General features: G+C 39.6%; 1 protein-coding gene across 5 annotated transcripts in view; it reads left to right on the top strand.

The window, feature by feature from the left end:
* The window catches only part of nav3 (neuron navigator 3), a 340033-nt gene that overhangs the window by 261208 nt on the left and 63856 nt on the right, over positions 1-14969 (top strand). The gene's annotated exons all lie outside the window — the stretch shown is intronic.

The raw sequence follows: 14969 nt of genomic DNA, 5'->3' as shown, positions 1-14969 counted from the left end.
CCGTAACATTCTGGTGATTTAAAACTTTTAATCGAATAAGTTTGTTCAGTTAAAGAGATGGTTGTTTGCAGAGGGAAAAGCTGCAGCTTATTGGACTCGTGATGCAGAGCTTGTGCCCTCTGAGAGTTAACTTGGATTAAAGGATTTTATTTAACAGATTGGATTGTCTGTGCGTTTTTTTTATTTTGAGATGAGGGATTTTGTTTTGCAGTTTGCAACAAGTTGTGAGAAGATAAAAAAATGCAGTTATGATATTAAAGCATTACATTTGTCATTTTTAGGGTGTCTCATTGTGGATACTTTTTCTTTTAATGTGAGACATAATGCAGCTTGTTCTCATTCTATTCATAACCTTGAAAAAAAAATGGAGCATTTAAAATCATACTTGCCACATTTTTTGAGTATTTTCGCCCAGCAGAGATGCCTCAGGAAGGAATTCAAGTCTTTTATGTGCAGTTTGGTATTGCAGGAGCATAATGTGGCCGTAGGTGATAGAAGTCATGAAAGATTTATCTGCAGACTGCTGATGGATAAGGTGATGCCTTTAAGACTGAGTGGGTACAGTGTTAATATAGGATAGATTTGAGGATAAATAGAGAACGGAGACGTCTGCTGCTGCCACATCAATTCATTTGGTTGAAAATTTCCAAGGATACGACCCCATTCATCATGTGACAGGCGTAATGAGTTTGTGAAGATAAGAATCGACAAAGCTCCTATCACCGCTAATTCACTTTACAGCCATGGAGCCTGACTCTGTTGTGGATTATGACAATGTAATCCTGTTAAAATGACGAGGGTTGTGATGTAATTAAGGCAGCCGCACATTTATGAACCCAAAGTGAACCTCTGATTGTTGGTTTCTTTTTATGTTCAGCAGATCTCAACCACACAGAGTGAAAGGAATATGTAAATGCTGCTGTTTCAGGACAGACATGCAGAGGTGAAGCGACACAGTTCCTTCTCACTGATCCCTGGCACACTCTGAGATCTGGGATAGTGAGATTCAAACTTAAAGAGTTTTACATAAAATATGTCCTTTTGTCATGACATGAAAAATGCGTTGAAAAATGTTCCAGTTTTAAAAAAATGTTCAAAATCAATTTCATCAATGAACTTTAGAAAATTGTTCAAGTAAAAGTCTAATTGCTCCATGGAGACAGAGAGGTCTTTCTTACTACATAGTAGAGTTGTGCAGTATACTGAATTTTTTTTGTACTTTTTATTCAAAATGGTATGGTACCAAAATTTCCTGATGCTCAGTACCACTCATTGGTCAAATATGGCTCTGGAGCAACCCGTAGATTTTTCAGCAGGCTGGGAGAATTGAAAAGTTTTTCAAGGATCTCCACAAGATGGCAGTGTGTGCAAGGTAGACATTCACAGTGCCAACGGAGAAGAAGTCAGCTGTCACTTTAATGGATAAAAAGACATTCAATATTGGATCTACTGCCGTGGATTTCATCTTTAAAGTCCCCAGAAAGTTGCCTGAGTTCCAGGTTCACTAGAAATGCTTCTGTAAGGTCAGCACAGGTATGGATAGTGTCAGTTGAACAGCGCATTGGCTAGCTTTAAGAGGAAAACAGTAAGAGCATACGAGTTATACTTCAAAAGATATTTAGCTTCTGGTTGTACACAACAACAACACAGGTCTGGGGTCGAGGTTAACAAATACATACTGAGAATAATGAATGTCATGCTGCCTCCAAACTTTGCTGCTGCAGTGAGTACTTTTTTGGTCCTCTTAGTTTGGTTCTTCTATGCTGTGCTATAAACAGTAGCTCATGCACGCAGCCTTTTTCAAGCAATTAAGGATAATTGATTTCCCTAACATTTAGCATGGCTTAATGAAGCAGAAGATAAAGTCAAACAAAACTAATGCCCACACTTTAAGCCGTGTCAGACATATTTCTTTACTGGTGATGGACCAGAACAACTCAAATTGTTTTTGCATTGGATGGCAAAACATAAAAAAATAAATCAGACTGTGTTATATCATATTGCATCATATCTGACTTTTGCACTGTATCGCATCACTTCACATGTCAACAAATGTTTCATATCATCTTGTATCATGTCATATTGCATTACAACACATCAAATTTTACTGTAATGTATCGTATCATCTATTAAAACATTGCATAGTACTATAACATATTGGGCAGTGTTGGTCATATTCCTGTTGTATAATGTGGTATTGTATTGCATTGCTGTAAAGCACTGAATTACATCATATCTTACCATACCGTACTGTATCGTACCATATTGTATCGTATCATATATAACTCAATTGTATCATGTTGCACCGCACCGTATCTTATAGTAATGTTTGTATTAATTGTTTTAGCTCTGCATTCAGGGTATTTGAAGACTTTATATAGCATTCTTTGTTCTGTAGTTGTTTGAGGAGTATGTGCAGTGTAATTCCTTGTCCCCACATCTTCATGCAGGTCACAGCAGGAATGGGTGTACCATTGGGCCAGCTTTATGTTATGAACACTTTTAAGGCCTGTTTGTGGTCTATTTGTTTACACATTTCCAGCAGTTTGCCATAGACTTGGACAACCCCCAGCTGGCTCGCATTAGCTTGTCGGAAACCCCTTGCTGCCGCACAGCTTAAGATTTTGTTGTCATTTTTGACTGCATTGCAGTAGGAAGCCTGAACGTCCTGCTGTCGGTCACTGCCTGGAAACAAACGCGTTCACATCCTGTCCCTCCAAGGTCACTCAGTTCCTTTCTTTAATTGAGTTGTGCCGAGCTGAATTAGATTCCACAGCCGGTCGCAATTCTGATTACATTTTTTTTTTGGTCAACATGCAAAGAAGGTTTCTGTTGGTGTGACATTTTAAAGTAAACAAACGCCTGCTTTGCTTTTCTCTATCACCGCCTCATTTCACAGTCCTCATTCAACCTGTGTCCACCTCATTTTAGTACTTCTCTGGGAAAGATAATTACTTTTGCAACATCAGAGGCAAAAAGTTTCTGTGTGAAAAAAATAGGTGTCTAGTCTGAGCAGTGAATCCAAAAGAAGGTTATGCTGTTTCTCATTTCTTGGGCGGGATTTTTTTATATCTGTGTGGCTTTAACCGTCCCGTGACACCAGACGTCAGCAAGTAAAGACGTGATACTGATCTGCTCTGTGTGACATACATAATAAAATGTTTGTCCTATTTTGTTGTTAAAATGCCTACCATGAAGTCTCTTTGAGTCTTTTACGCTCATGAATATTGCCCAACACGAGGCAGACTTCTCTGAGAGTCTCACGTATTATGCATGAGATCACTTCCAGTCAGAGGCGTTCTGCAAAGACGAGGAACGGTCGGCACGCGTCCAGCTCCCTCCGTCGATTTGGCTCCATTCCGCATTGTCATCCTCCTTTAATTAACCCTCGATAGCCCGCTGCTGACGGCACGTCTGATTGCCTCTCCAAGGGATGACAGGCCCGTCCTGAAGAGGAGGGGAGGGGGGGGGTGAAGAGGGAGAGGAGGGGGGAGCCAGTAACACCACCACCATCAGCATCAGCAGCAGGGGGTGAAAGTGGAAGAGTGAGGTAGTCCTTTCTTTCTTTGTCTCATTTCCTCTCTGGACTCCCAGTCGTCTTCACAGCTTCTGTAGCTCCGTTAGGTGTCACCTCCTGTGGTAGAGGCACGGTAGGGAAACAAACCAAAGCAAAACACTTGTGTGACAAGACGACAGGCGGCGTCCATCCTACTGGAGGTGAGTTGGCATCATATCTGGAAACTTCTCTCGCAGCTGATTAATGCTTCTTTGTGCTGTTTGTTTATGTGTGACTAAAGTCAGATAGTTTGTTCTGATTGGCCGGCTCTTTGAGCTTTCCATCAGAGTTGAGGAAAAATTCAGCTTTAACCATAAAAGAGCAAAGAAGACAACATTAGTGAAGATGTCTTGGTGTTATTGCTTAAGCTCTGTGGCATTAACAGATTTTTTTCACGAGTAAATGAGGATGAGTGCTTTGCATTAACATTGCAGAGCTCTGCTCTATATGTGTGTCGTTTGTGTGGGAGAAGAAAAGAGAAAAAATACTGTTGAAAGCTTTTCAGAGTTTGACAGATAGTTGTCATAGTGTTGGGAAAAGATGTCTTTGTTGTGCTCTTGTGTTTTTTTTTCACTCTCAGTTTTGTTTGGTGTCAGTTTTGTGGTTTCCTATTGTATTTGAAGTAAGCATCCCAAAAAGACAAACAGGACAAAAATAAGAATTTTAAGTCTTTACCTCCCTTCTTAGATGCTTTTATGTGTTAAATGAAAACTCACATGCTTTTTGTAGTTGCTTTTGGAAGTTCTCTCTGTTTCTACACTGCAAGAAACCAGTCAAAGTGGAAAGAAGTTATATGCCTGTCAAAGAGCTTCAAAATGCCAATGATTAGAAAATGTTTATCTCCCACCCAAATGATGAACACAATGATGTTTTGCTAAACTTTAAAAAGAGGAAATGCCTGAAACAAGAAAGTATTTTTAGTGCTTTAAGTTATCATTGTGAATTTGTAGATTTTCTCTGTTTTTTTTCAATAAAACTTGAGATTATGTTCCCAAGAAAGTTTACGAATTAGCCCAAAATTTTGGCGGGTTTTCTTCACGGAGACTTTTTGTACTCTTCTCTGCAAATTTCCATGTATATCTACAAAAAAATTCACAGGGAAATAAGGTCTTTTACCCATAATTAACAGGAATTTTATCAGAAACTTTCATCAGTCTTGTCCAGTAATATAATTTGGGAATTTTGAGGAATCCTCCTGGAAGTTTTTTGTGAGGGATTTCCGCAGAAATGATACTTCCCATAAATCTTCAATATTTAGATATTTGTCTTATTTTCTTCAACCTGTTTTATTGAATTTCTATCTGGGGTTCAAACAGCACCACCTTTTTATTAAATAAAACCTTCTGATTAGAAATTTTGGTCACAATGTCTCACTATGGAAGTTGTGGTGTATCCAAAAGCTAGACCAGTTGAGAACCACTGGTCTAAAGTATTGAGGAGGCCTTATAAGATTACATAAACCTTTACTGACCACCCACTGGGGGAAATTTGGTAATCACAGCAGCTCACAGTAGGGTGCAAAAATAAGTCTTCAATATACAATGCATCCAGATATTGAGAAAACAATGGTGTTACTAATTAAGAGACCTTTTATGAAACCTGTTTGATCATTATGTCTAATTTCTTCAGTTATATTCTTCAATCTCAAAGCAGTACATTTAGAGAGACAATGAGTATCACAGTGTGCAAGTGTTAACTGTCCCCAGTTTTTGCCCCTACAAGAATTGCTTTTGGAGTAAAGTAATGGTGCCTTATCTTAGAGTACATGCCAACATTGTTTTTTTAAATCCTGTTAGTTAAACCACATTAGGAATGCTGTCATTTCATAGTGATCTTCCAGCAGAGAATGAGTTATAATGACAAATGTCAATTAAACAGATGGTCAAAGAAGAGGGAAAATGAAAAAGGAATTGGAAATCAGTAGCTTTTCCACCTTAAAATAGCAATCAGAGTCAATCTAACAGATCAACAATTTAACAAAGATAATGGCTTCTCTCCCTTCTCCACGGAGTGACCTGGTCAGCTGCTTTCAGCACTGTGCAACTCAGGCAGCAGGTTCTCCCATAGAGAGTGTGCATAGCTTTACGACACTAGTTCAAACATCATCCAGTAAGCCCAAGTCTTGGTATTGTTTATTATAATAATATGGGCTGAGAGACTAGTGATTGTAAAATCAGTCTTACACAAAGCTGGTTATGTTGTTGTTAGATAGGTTTTCAATGCACATGTAAACAATTTAAAACCAACAGGATGACATTATAGAGTCAGATTTTCTCAAAATCCATCAATGCCACTGAAACTTGCCCATCAAAATGGTAGTTTTTCTTCTCACAAGGTCTTTACTGCATTTAAATAAATGCAAATGCAAAATTCCTACATTATGTTGCTTCAAACTGATCTTGTTGCCCATTTATGTTCCATTTATTCATAGGATTTTAATGGCATTATCTACTTTTTAACCTGAATTTGATGGTGTGTAGCCATTAGGTAAAACAATTTACATAAAGCTTATTAATCCTTATTTCCAAAACACGTTTGAAAAATTTAAAAGAAAAACACATACAAGTTGGATTATGATCAGAAAGACAATATGACAATCCATGCATCCAAGCTGATCCGTGTGTCTTCAAATGCCTGAGCATGTGAGGGTTTTTTTCTCCGTTGTGTTATGTAAGAAGTCCTCTGAGGTTGTAGCACTTTATCACTCTTAGACATCCCACTTTCGTTTAATTCCCCCCTAAATATTAGCAGTCCCCTCATCACAATCTCATTTATCACCATGATACTCTGTAATCACCGTGGTTATCCTTTGTTCATGCTGCTTATAGCGTTTTCTCCTCTGGGCCGGTGGAAGAACACAACTGAGTGTATTGAATACTGCATGAGGTAATGTTTGCATGGTTGAGTGGAGGCACAGCAGTGCATCCATAGCATGGGAGCAGCAGGAGAAAATCAAGGCTTTGATATAGAACTAAACACATTTGGAAAGGTAGACATCCACTTCCATTGGCTTTAAGCCACTCTTTTCCTGCTGTGAAGTCATGTCTTTTCTAAACCTGTAGCTCGTGAGCAGCAGGTTTTTTGAGTTGAGAGCCTTGCTTAAGGCACATTGGCAGCATCTGCTAAGAAAGAGGAAAGTCATTCTTATAGATTTTTGCTGGCTGAGATTTTCCCAACAGGTCCAGGTTTATGAAAAGCAGGTCATGCCTTTTTATAGCAGCTGTTATCATACAGGTCCATACCTCCACATCTGAATAAAACTGCTGTCTATGTAGGTCAATATATGGTAAAGCAGCACAGTTGTGTTCATTTAATAAACAGAACCATCACAAGAGACATCCAGTGTGTTTTTAGGCGGATTTTAAAGGGGAGACTATGGCTTACTCTGTGCCATCTGCCCATTTCACTGCCTGTCTTATGAAACATGGGAGAGGAGCCAGCATCCTCCACAGCAGTCTCCTCTCAGCTGCTCTGCTCTGTACATTGTTGCTCATTGTTAATTTAGGAAGTTACGACACAAAAAAAAAAAGTCCGGCTCGCTTGCCCTCGCTGAAGGGTTATTGAGTTCGGCTGTGCCATTTCTGAGGATTCGCCCCCACCCTGCAGGAGATGTGGTGACGTGCATGTGGGAACGTGCAGGTCTGAAGGGGAGGAGCTTAAGTAGTCGCTGTTCTGTTCTGTCAGAGCAGTCAGAGCTGATCCGTGGAGTCGGCCCAGATGAAATATTCAGCTCAGTCACAGTCAGGTGGTCTCTCATGAGAAGGTGCGCCTTGTGTTTGTTTTCTTTTACTCTATGAAGCTTTTGTCCCGGGACAGATCTACAAAACGCTGATGCTCCTCTTCAGCACTCCCCAGCTTCTGATTCATACTGACAAAACACGCTTACCCTTTTCTAATCACTCACTGGAACAGCTGCTGAACAAAACTGCATTTCTCAGTTTTGCATCATTTATTGGGACATTGATCAATAAAAACTTTATTTTCCTGGTTTCATAAATACTACAAAGTCTCAAAAAGTAGTCAACCCTCAGATGTTTTAGCCTTATATTGAATTTATAAATCAGTAATGGTCAGCATAACTTGGATTTTTGGACAAAAAAACTCTTTAAGGTCAAAAATCAGATTTCTGTAAAGTAATGTCAATGAAATAAATAAATGTAATGTGAAATAAGTGGTTGCATAAGTATTTACCCCCTTTAAAGTGACTGAACTAATTCAAAAGAGGTCCAGCCAACTGCTAGTAGTCTCACAATAAGTGAAATGGGGATCACATGATTGCAGTGAATGTGTCTCAGTTATTGTGGTATAAAGACACGTGTCTAGAAGGTCCGCTCACTGGTTAACCAGTTTTCCTGGTTGCCATTACACCATGAAGACAAAGGAACACTCCAAGCAACTCAGAGAAAACGTTACTTAAAAGTAAAAGTCAGGGATTAGATACAAAAAAAGTTCCAAGGCACTGAACATCCTACGGAGTTCAGATAAATCCATCATCAGGAAATAGAAGGAATATGGTACATATGTCATTAAATCTGGACTAGAGTTCCACAAAAGGCATTTGGGAGACTCCAAGGTCAAATGGGAGAAAGTTCTTTGGTCTGATGAGACTAAAATGACCAATATGGTCTATGAGTAGGAAACACTGCAGAAAACCAGTGATGAAACTAAAATCCAGACTATTACAACATGTTTCTTTAGCCCTGTAGCTTTGTAACAAATGTTAAAGTATAATCTGCAAGTACGAGATTAATGTAATCCCACTTTCTTCACTTTAGTTTTTCTACTGTCTAATATTGTTTACATTTCCATTTAGCTGGTAGGTTTTTATTTTCTTTTGCTCCATTACACCAACTTTGTTTGTAAATTAACATGAATTTGCTTAATACTTCACATTCAGTGAATGCAAAAGCTAAAGGGCGTCTTTAATTATGATTAACACTCCAAAAGCTGTTCACTGCAGCTCATTTTGTGGTTATTATGCAAGAATAATTAAAAAAAACAAGTTTTAATCACATTACCCACAGTGCATGCTTTTTCAGTTCAGTCTGAGAGTGATACCACCCTGGAAGGAAACAGCAAAATGTTTCAGCGGAGGGAAGCACACGATTATCCCTTAAGGTTTGGATAAGAATTGGAAGTCAGTGAGCATTTCCACAGCCATCTGCTTCTGCTTTTTCACAATGATCGACCCCTTAACTCTCTTCCTTCAGTCTACCCTTTTTTATATTTGCCAAGTACAGCTCTAAACTTGTGCCACATTAGATTTATCTCAGTTTGGAAGAAATGAAGAGTGAGGTTGGAAAATCATTTTCTGGCTTTAAAAGAAGCTGGTATGATATTTCAGATGTGCAATTAGGCATAAGGAGCTATCAGTGATCGTAAAAGACCATCTGTGTCTTTGATCTACATAATTTCCTCTCGTCATCTCTCTCTCTCTCTCTCTCTCTCTCTCTTGCTCTCTCGCATCTTTTTATGCTCTCTGATACAATATTTTAAACCAGCAGTTCTCAGTTATACCCTACTCAGGAGCCAAATTGACAAAAAATATTTTTGCAAGAGTCACATTTCAAAAACGTCTTTTTTTCTCTAAAAAATGTGCATGAGAATAGGAATGATAGCTACTAGGAATGGGATTTCACTCTAATTCCCAGGCTCAGGTACTTCCATGGCAACCAGTACTTGAATAGTTTCTAGTTGCAAATAGAAATGTTTATTTTTCCATTGCAGATTTTGTCCTTTTCTTCCTATAACTAATTGGTGCTCAATTTGACTTGGGGGCCACATTGAGTTAGGTGTTGGGCCACCAGTTGCCCATCCCTGGAAGTGCTGTTACACATGTAAGGCTAAATCAGTTGTACTATTATATCACATGCGCTGTGCCCGAGCAATAAAACATTGTTTAAATACTACTGGCCCCATCAAGTACTCAAGAACTCAAATATTCTGGTGCCCACCCCTCACAGTTAAAGTTTTTTAAGGAAACACATTGATCCATTCATTCTATTCATTATCCAAACCTATTGTCCCATTCAAGGGCGCCAGAGCCGATCCCAGCTGCCAGGGGGCACAAGGCAGGGTAGACCCTGGACCAGTCACTCACAAGGCAAACATAGGTGCTCACACTCACTCCTACGGGCAATTATGCAGTTAACCCAACAAGCAGGTCTGTGGGAAAAAGCTAGAGTACCCAGAGAGCACCCACATATGCACAGGGAGAGCACGCAGACTTCACACAGCAAGGCTGTGTCCAACAGGAAGTCAAACCTTCTTGCTATGAGGCAACATTGCTAACCACTTCATAGCCCCAAAAGACACACAGCAATACATAAAGACAGGGCTGTCAGAGCTGAGCTGATCTCCAAAGCACAAAACTTGAGCTTTGGAGCTCAGCCAATCCACTTCAGTCTGATTCATTTAGTGGTGAGCATTAAATTTGGCTCCGTCTGCCCCGGTTGTCTGTCACGCACTGAAGGCCGGTCTCTGAGGAAGCTGCAGAGTGCTTCTGCATCTCCCCCGTCACCTCCGAGAGAAGCAAAGCAGAGCAGAGAGCTAACTTTAAATCAGATCGTGAAGGTGACTTTACGGTCCGTGTCAACACCAAAACCGGCAGACTCCGCCCAGCACCAAACTGCACGACTCACCTCGATGCTCGCACTCATTCCTCACTCTGCTGTTGTCTTCTTGAAGCTAGTCTTTTGCTGTCAGACAGTGTCGCCCTCAACTCAAAACAAAGCCGTGGTATTAGTGCAGACAGGCTTAAGTGCAGATGAGAGGAAATGATTAGAGCGAACAAGGCAGTCATGTTTTCAAAGCCTTCGATTTTCACAGGCTTTGTTTGCTAAAGCTTTGTGTGAACAGAAACACATGGAGTCAAACACTTGGTTCAGCTCCTGTCTGATATCAGAGCTCCTCTAAGCACTCTGCAGCAGCCTTTTTATCAAAGAACTGCAGTAAAGCACAGCTCAGACTGGGAGTGAGGATGCCATTATTTTCATATGACAAGCTACTCTGCGCTTCACACATCCATCTCTGAGGCGTTTTTCCGATAATGGCTTTGATTTGAAGGGAAATTTACTCTGAGAACTAGGGATTAAAAGCAGCAACATTAGGAACGAGTTGTGATGCTTAATAACATGAAAACCTTTGCTTGTTATCTTCTGCCTGTTTTATTTTTCATATGTTCTAGAAATGAGCATAAGTACTCTATGATTGTCAGGCAATCCACGGTCTACCCACCTCTTATCAAATGAAGGCTTGGACTGGCAACAGCCCCTGCAAACCTGAATGTGATAAGTGTTATGGATAATGAATGGATGGATAGATAGGTGTTTAAGGACTGGTTGTGTGTTTGCTGCATGACAGCTGTGATGCGTGCGCCTTGGCTTGCGTCGTCTTTATCAACAGGTTTGTGTGTTCAGCATTTTCACTGCATCTTCCTGTTACACCCTTGTATTTCTTCAAGATTTAACTCGATAAATCCCTACAAGATACTTGATGCATTGTATAACTGAGTCAGGAAAATTTCAGAATAAAAGCGTACTAAAAAATGAGTTGAGTTTGGTTTGTCCACATAAATGCAAAACTTAGCTTCCACTAAAAATTTGAAGTGTAACTATACTGTGTTTATCTTCCTTGTGTCAAATTCTAACAAATGTAACAAAAACGCATGACATTGTTAAGTTTAGAGAACTTGACTAACTTGTCTTGGCTTGTGGCCTTCGTCAGGGTCATCATGAAAAAAAATGCAAATATATTCTATCAATGGAAACATACATATCTGCTAAAAAAAGATAAAATGGCCCTCAATAATGTCATTTGGTGTCTATTTTTGCCGAGAGACACACATGGCTCACAGAAAAAAAATAGACGAGCCATCTTTTCTCTAGATTCTCGACATATGAGGCAAGCGTATCAGGCATATGAGGCACAGTGCTCACTCGGGCAGCAGGAATGGCTGGCCCCTGAGAAGAGATGCTGTCAAGCTTAACCTTGACCTTGACCTTGGCCTAACACGTGTGTTAATATGTGTTGAGCTTCCCCTTCATTGCCCAGCCTTCCCCTTCATCAGCCCAAAGTTGTGGCACAATGGGGCCCATGATGAATCCTTGGTGCCCTACATACCGCAAAACTATGCACAATAATGTATTTCATCATAATGCCTGTCTTGATGTTTTCTTTTATGGTTTAGATGCAATCTGCAACCGCCTTACGATCAGTTATTATTTCATTCAGGAATGCTGACCAACACACTAGAGAAAACACAGTGGGCCACCGGTAGGTTCATGTGCAAAGTATTTGTGTATGTAAACAATATTTACATACATATATCTTCACTAACTGTGAACTTCTACAGAAAGACTTGGAAAATGTGATATAAAAACAGTTAATACATCTCAAACAAGTCATCATCCTTATGGTTTTATGCAGCTCTGATTCACAGACCTGGTCGGGTTGTGGCTGTAAAGATAAATGCTTCTCATTTCTTATCTGTCATAAAAGCAAATGAATTTTGCACTGCACCAATGGACAACTGGGTTGCAAGTTGTCTGCACTGCATTTATCACAAAACATTTGCAGCCGTCAAATGAGACAGAACATCTATTAAGTTTTGCACTTAAACTCTAGCAACAGAGCTTCTTATTTTCTATAAAACAAGCTGCCCAACACTGAGTTTATTTAAGAGGTTTTTAATCTGTTTTCATGACTATTAACACTCCGTTAAATTAACAGATAGCATAAGGCAATAACGTAGGATACCATCTCTTATGGTTGTATTGATTGTCTGAACAAACATCAATTCCACCATTATCTCCTGCAGACAGCCACGTCCACACATCTCCAGCTCACCCACATTTCACTCCATGCCTCCTTTGTGATCCTTTCAGACAAAAACTGAGTCATTATTCTCTCATTTTCAGCCCGCCTTCAGGTTCCGTCCATGTCAGGTATGAATTATAGATGTTAAGCCTGAATTGACTGGCTGCAAAAAAGAGCAATTAGCTTCAGGAAGTTGCTTCAGATCTTTATTTTAAAGAATGACTTCTAATAAAGGGTGTGATTTGGACCAGTTAGGGTGGAAAGTTGGATGAAAGAAGTTTTGGATGTCAGTAAAGAAAATTGTTGGCTGTTTGGAGGAAACTCTTTGTTTTCCATGATTTTGATGCCAGTCCTTATGGAGTCATGGGAGGGCAAAAAAATGAGGAAACTTTATAATAATGAGTTAATACATGCTGAAGTATGAGGATGGATCAGTGCATGTAATAAGTTAATTTACCAAATGTCCCATTATTTTTCCTTCCTCTTTTTTGTTGCTTTTGATAAGGCCAAGCTGTCAATCTACTGGCTGTGAGAGGGTCTTCCTTTCCAGCTTTTCTACGATGAATAAGCAAAGAAAGAAAGCTCAAAAGAGACATGTTAAAGCCTTTATCAACTTTTGTCTGCTACCTCTTGATTGTCAAATTGAAAAAAGATTTCTACAAAGTAATGTCAAAATATGTAAGGTAAAATAAGTGATTGCAGTAATCACTCATTTTAAAATGACTGACCTAATTCTACAGGGGTCCAGCCAATTGGTGCTAGCAGTTTCAAAAATGGTGAACTGGGGATCACCTGAGTACGATGAATGTGTCTCAAGTGATTGTAGTATAACAACGTCTATGGCTAGAAGGTCCAGTCACCAATGAACCAGTATTCCTGGCTGCCATTTCACCATGAAGACAAAGGAACACTCCAAGCAACTCAAAGAAAAGGGTTATTGAAAAGTAAAAGTCAGGGATTAGATTTAAAAAAGTTCCAAGGTACTGAACATATCCCAGAGTTCAGTTAATCCATCAGCAAGAAATGGAAGGAATATGTCATCAGACTAGATCAGTTTGTACTCACAAGCTGAGTCACTGTGCAAGAAGGAGACTAGTGAGAGAGGCCACCAAAACACTTCTGGCTACTTTGACGAACTTACAAGCTTCAGGTGCTGAGATGGGAGAGACTCTGCATGAAACAACTGTTGTTTATTTTTTCACCAGTCAACGCTTTATGGGAGAGTGGTCAAGAGAAAGCGACTGTTGAAGAAAACTGATTAAATCTGGACTAGAGTTCATTGACAGGCATGTGGGAGACTCTATGGTGAAATGGGAGAAAGTTCTTTGGTCGGATGAAACCAAAATGATGCTTTTTGGCCATCAGAACAAAGATGTGAAGCACCATGGTGGCAGCATCATGCCTGTGGGGATGCTTCTCGGCTTCCTACCCTGTAGGCTTGTAACGGTAGAGGGTAGAATGAATGCTGCAAGATAAAGAAAAATCCTGAAGGACAATCTTATTCAGTCTGCAAGTGAACTAATAGAATCACTTTTTGGAGGTTGTCCGTTAAAAGTTAAGGTTTTATGGTTTGTGCTTATCTCTTGCTTCTGAACATGCTATCTCAAGAACACTTGAAGGAATTCCTTTAACTTTGCACATACTGTATGTTCAATCTCCACTAAGATTTAATGCATTGGTCAACCCCTTCTTTTAACATTTGTACTACAGAAAACACCTCAGCCCTTCTTCCCTGTATTTTCATTGTCTGGCATTTTGAAATTTCACAGAGACATATTACCACTAGGCCGTAGTTCTAGTTTTATTTACTCACAGTCTTCCAGTTTATTGTCTTAACATTAGCATGTTTATTTTTACACTGTATGAATGACTCTGTAGATCAAGGTATTTGTCAGCATTGATTTTAATCTTCTCTCTTTACACTCCTCATTCATTTCCCTTCAGGATTTTAATTAAACCTTGGGTACATTTATCAGATTAATAACAGCAGTGAGGGTGTGGTCTGTGTCACACACGGAGAAACAAACCGGTAAACACACATAGATGATTCGTGACATGTTGGCGTGGAATCAAATTAGATCTTTACTGAACATGTGTGTGCCGGCTGTCACAGCTGCAGTTTGCCTTTTTGTAAGTGGCGTGTTTGTGTCACAGAGAGGCCAATTAAAGAAGGAGAAGAGCTAATAGATTTTTATTGACAGTGATTTATTGCATCTGATATCTGAAACAGGTTCACAGATTAGAGAAACATATTGCAGGAGTTTCAGAGGTGTAATTCTGCTGTAATTAAACAGTGTGAGAGAGGAGATGATCACTGTTCGATTCTTTATTTCTGAGTCCGTCAGCTTCCAACAGCAGCTAAATAATTACTGCTCTAATGAAGATCCTTTTATTCCTCCTCACACACAGAGTTAATGAGAAGCTCAACGATTAATGAGCCAAAGCCTCTTTTTTTTTTCTCTCTAAAAAGAACTCAAATACCCACAAGTCAGTAGGGTCCTAAAAAGGAGCACAGCTGTTTTGGAAGACTTATTTGGCAATTACAAATGATCCACTGGTGATGGACACTGAGAAAATTATAAATGCGCATCGTTCC

This window comes from Cheilinus undulatus, linkage group 23 (genome assembly GCF_018320785.1).
Source record: "Cheilinus undulatus linkage group 23, ASM1832078v1, whole genome shotgun sequence".
Lineage (NCBI taxonomy): Eukaryota > Metazoa > Chordata > Actinopteri > Labriformes > Labridae > Cheilinus > Cheilinus undulatus.
This window is presented reverse-complemented; position numbering and strand designations above follow the sequence as displayed.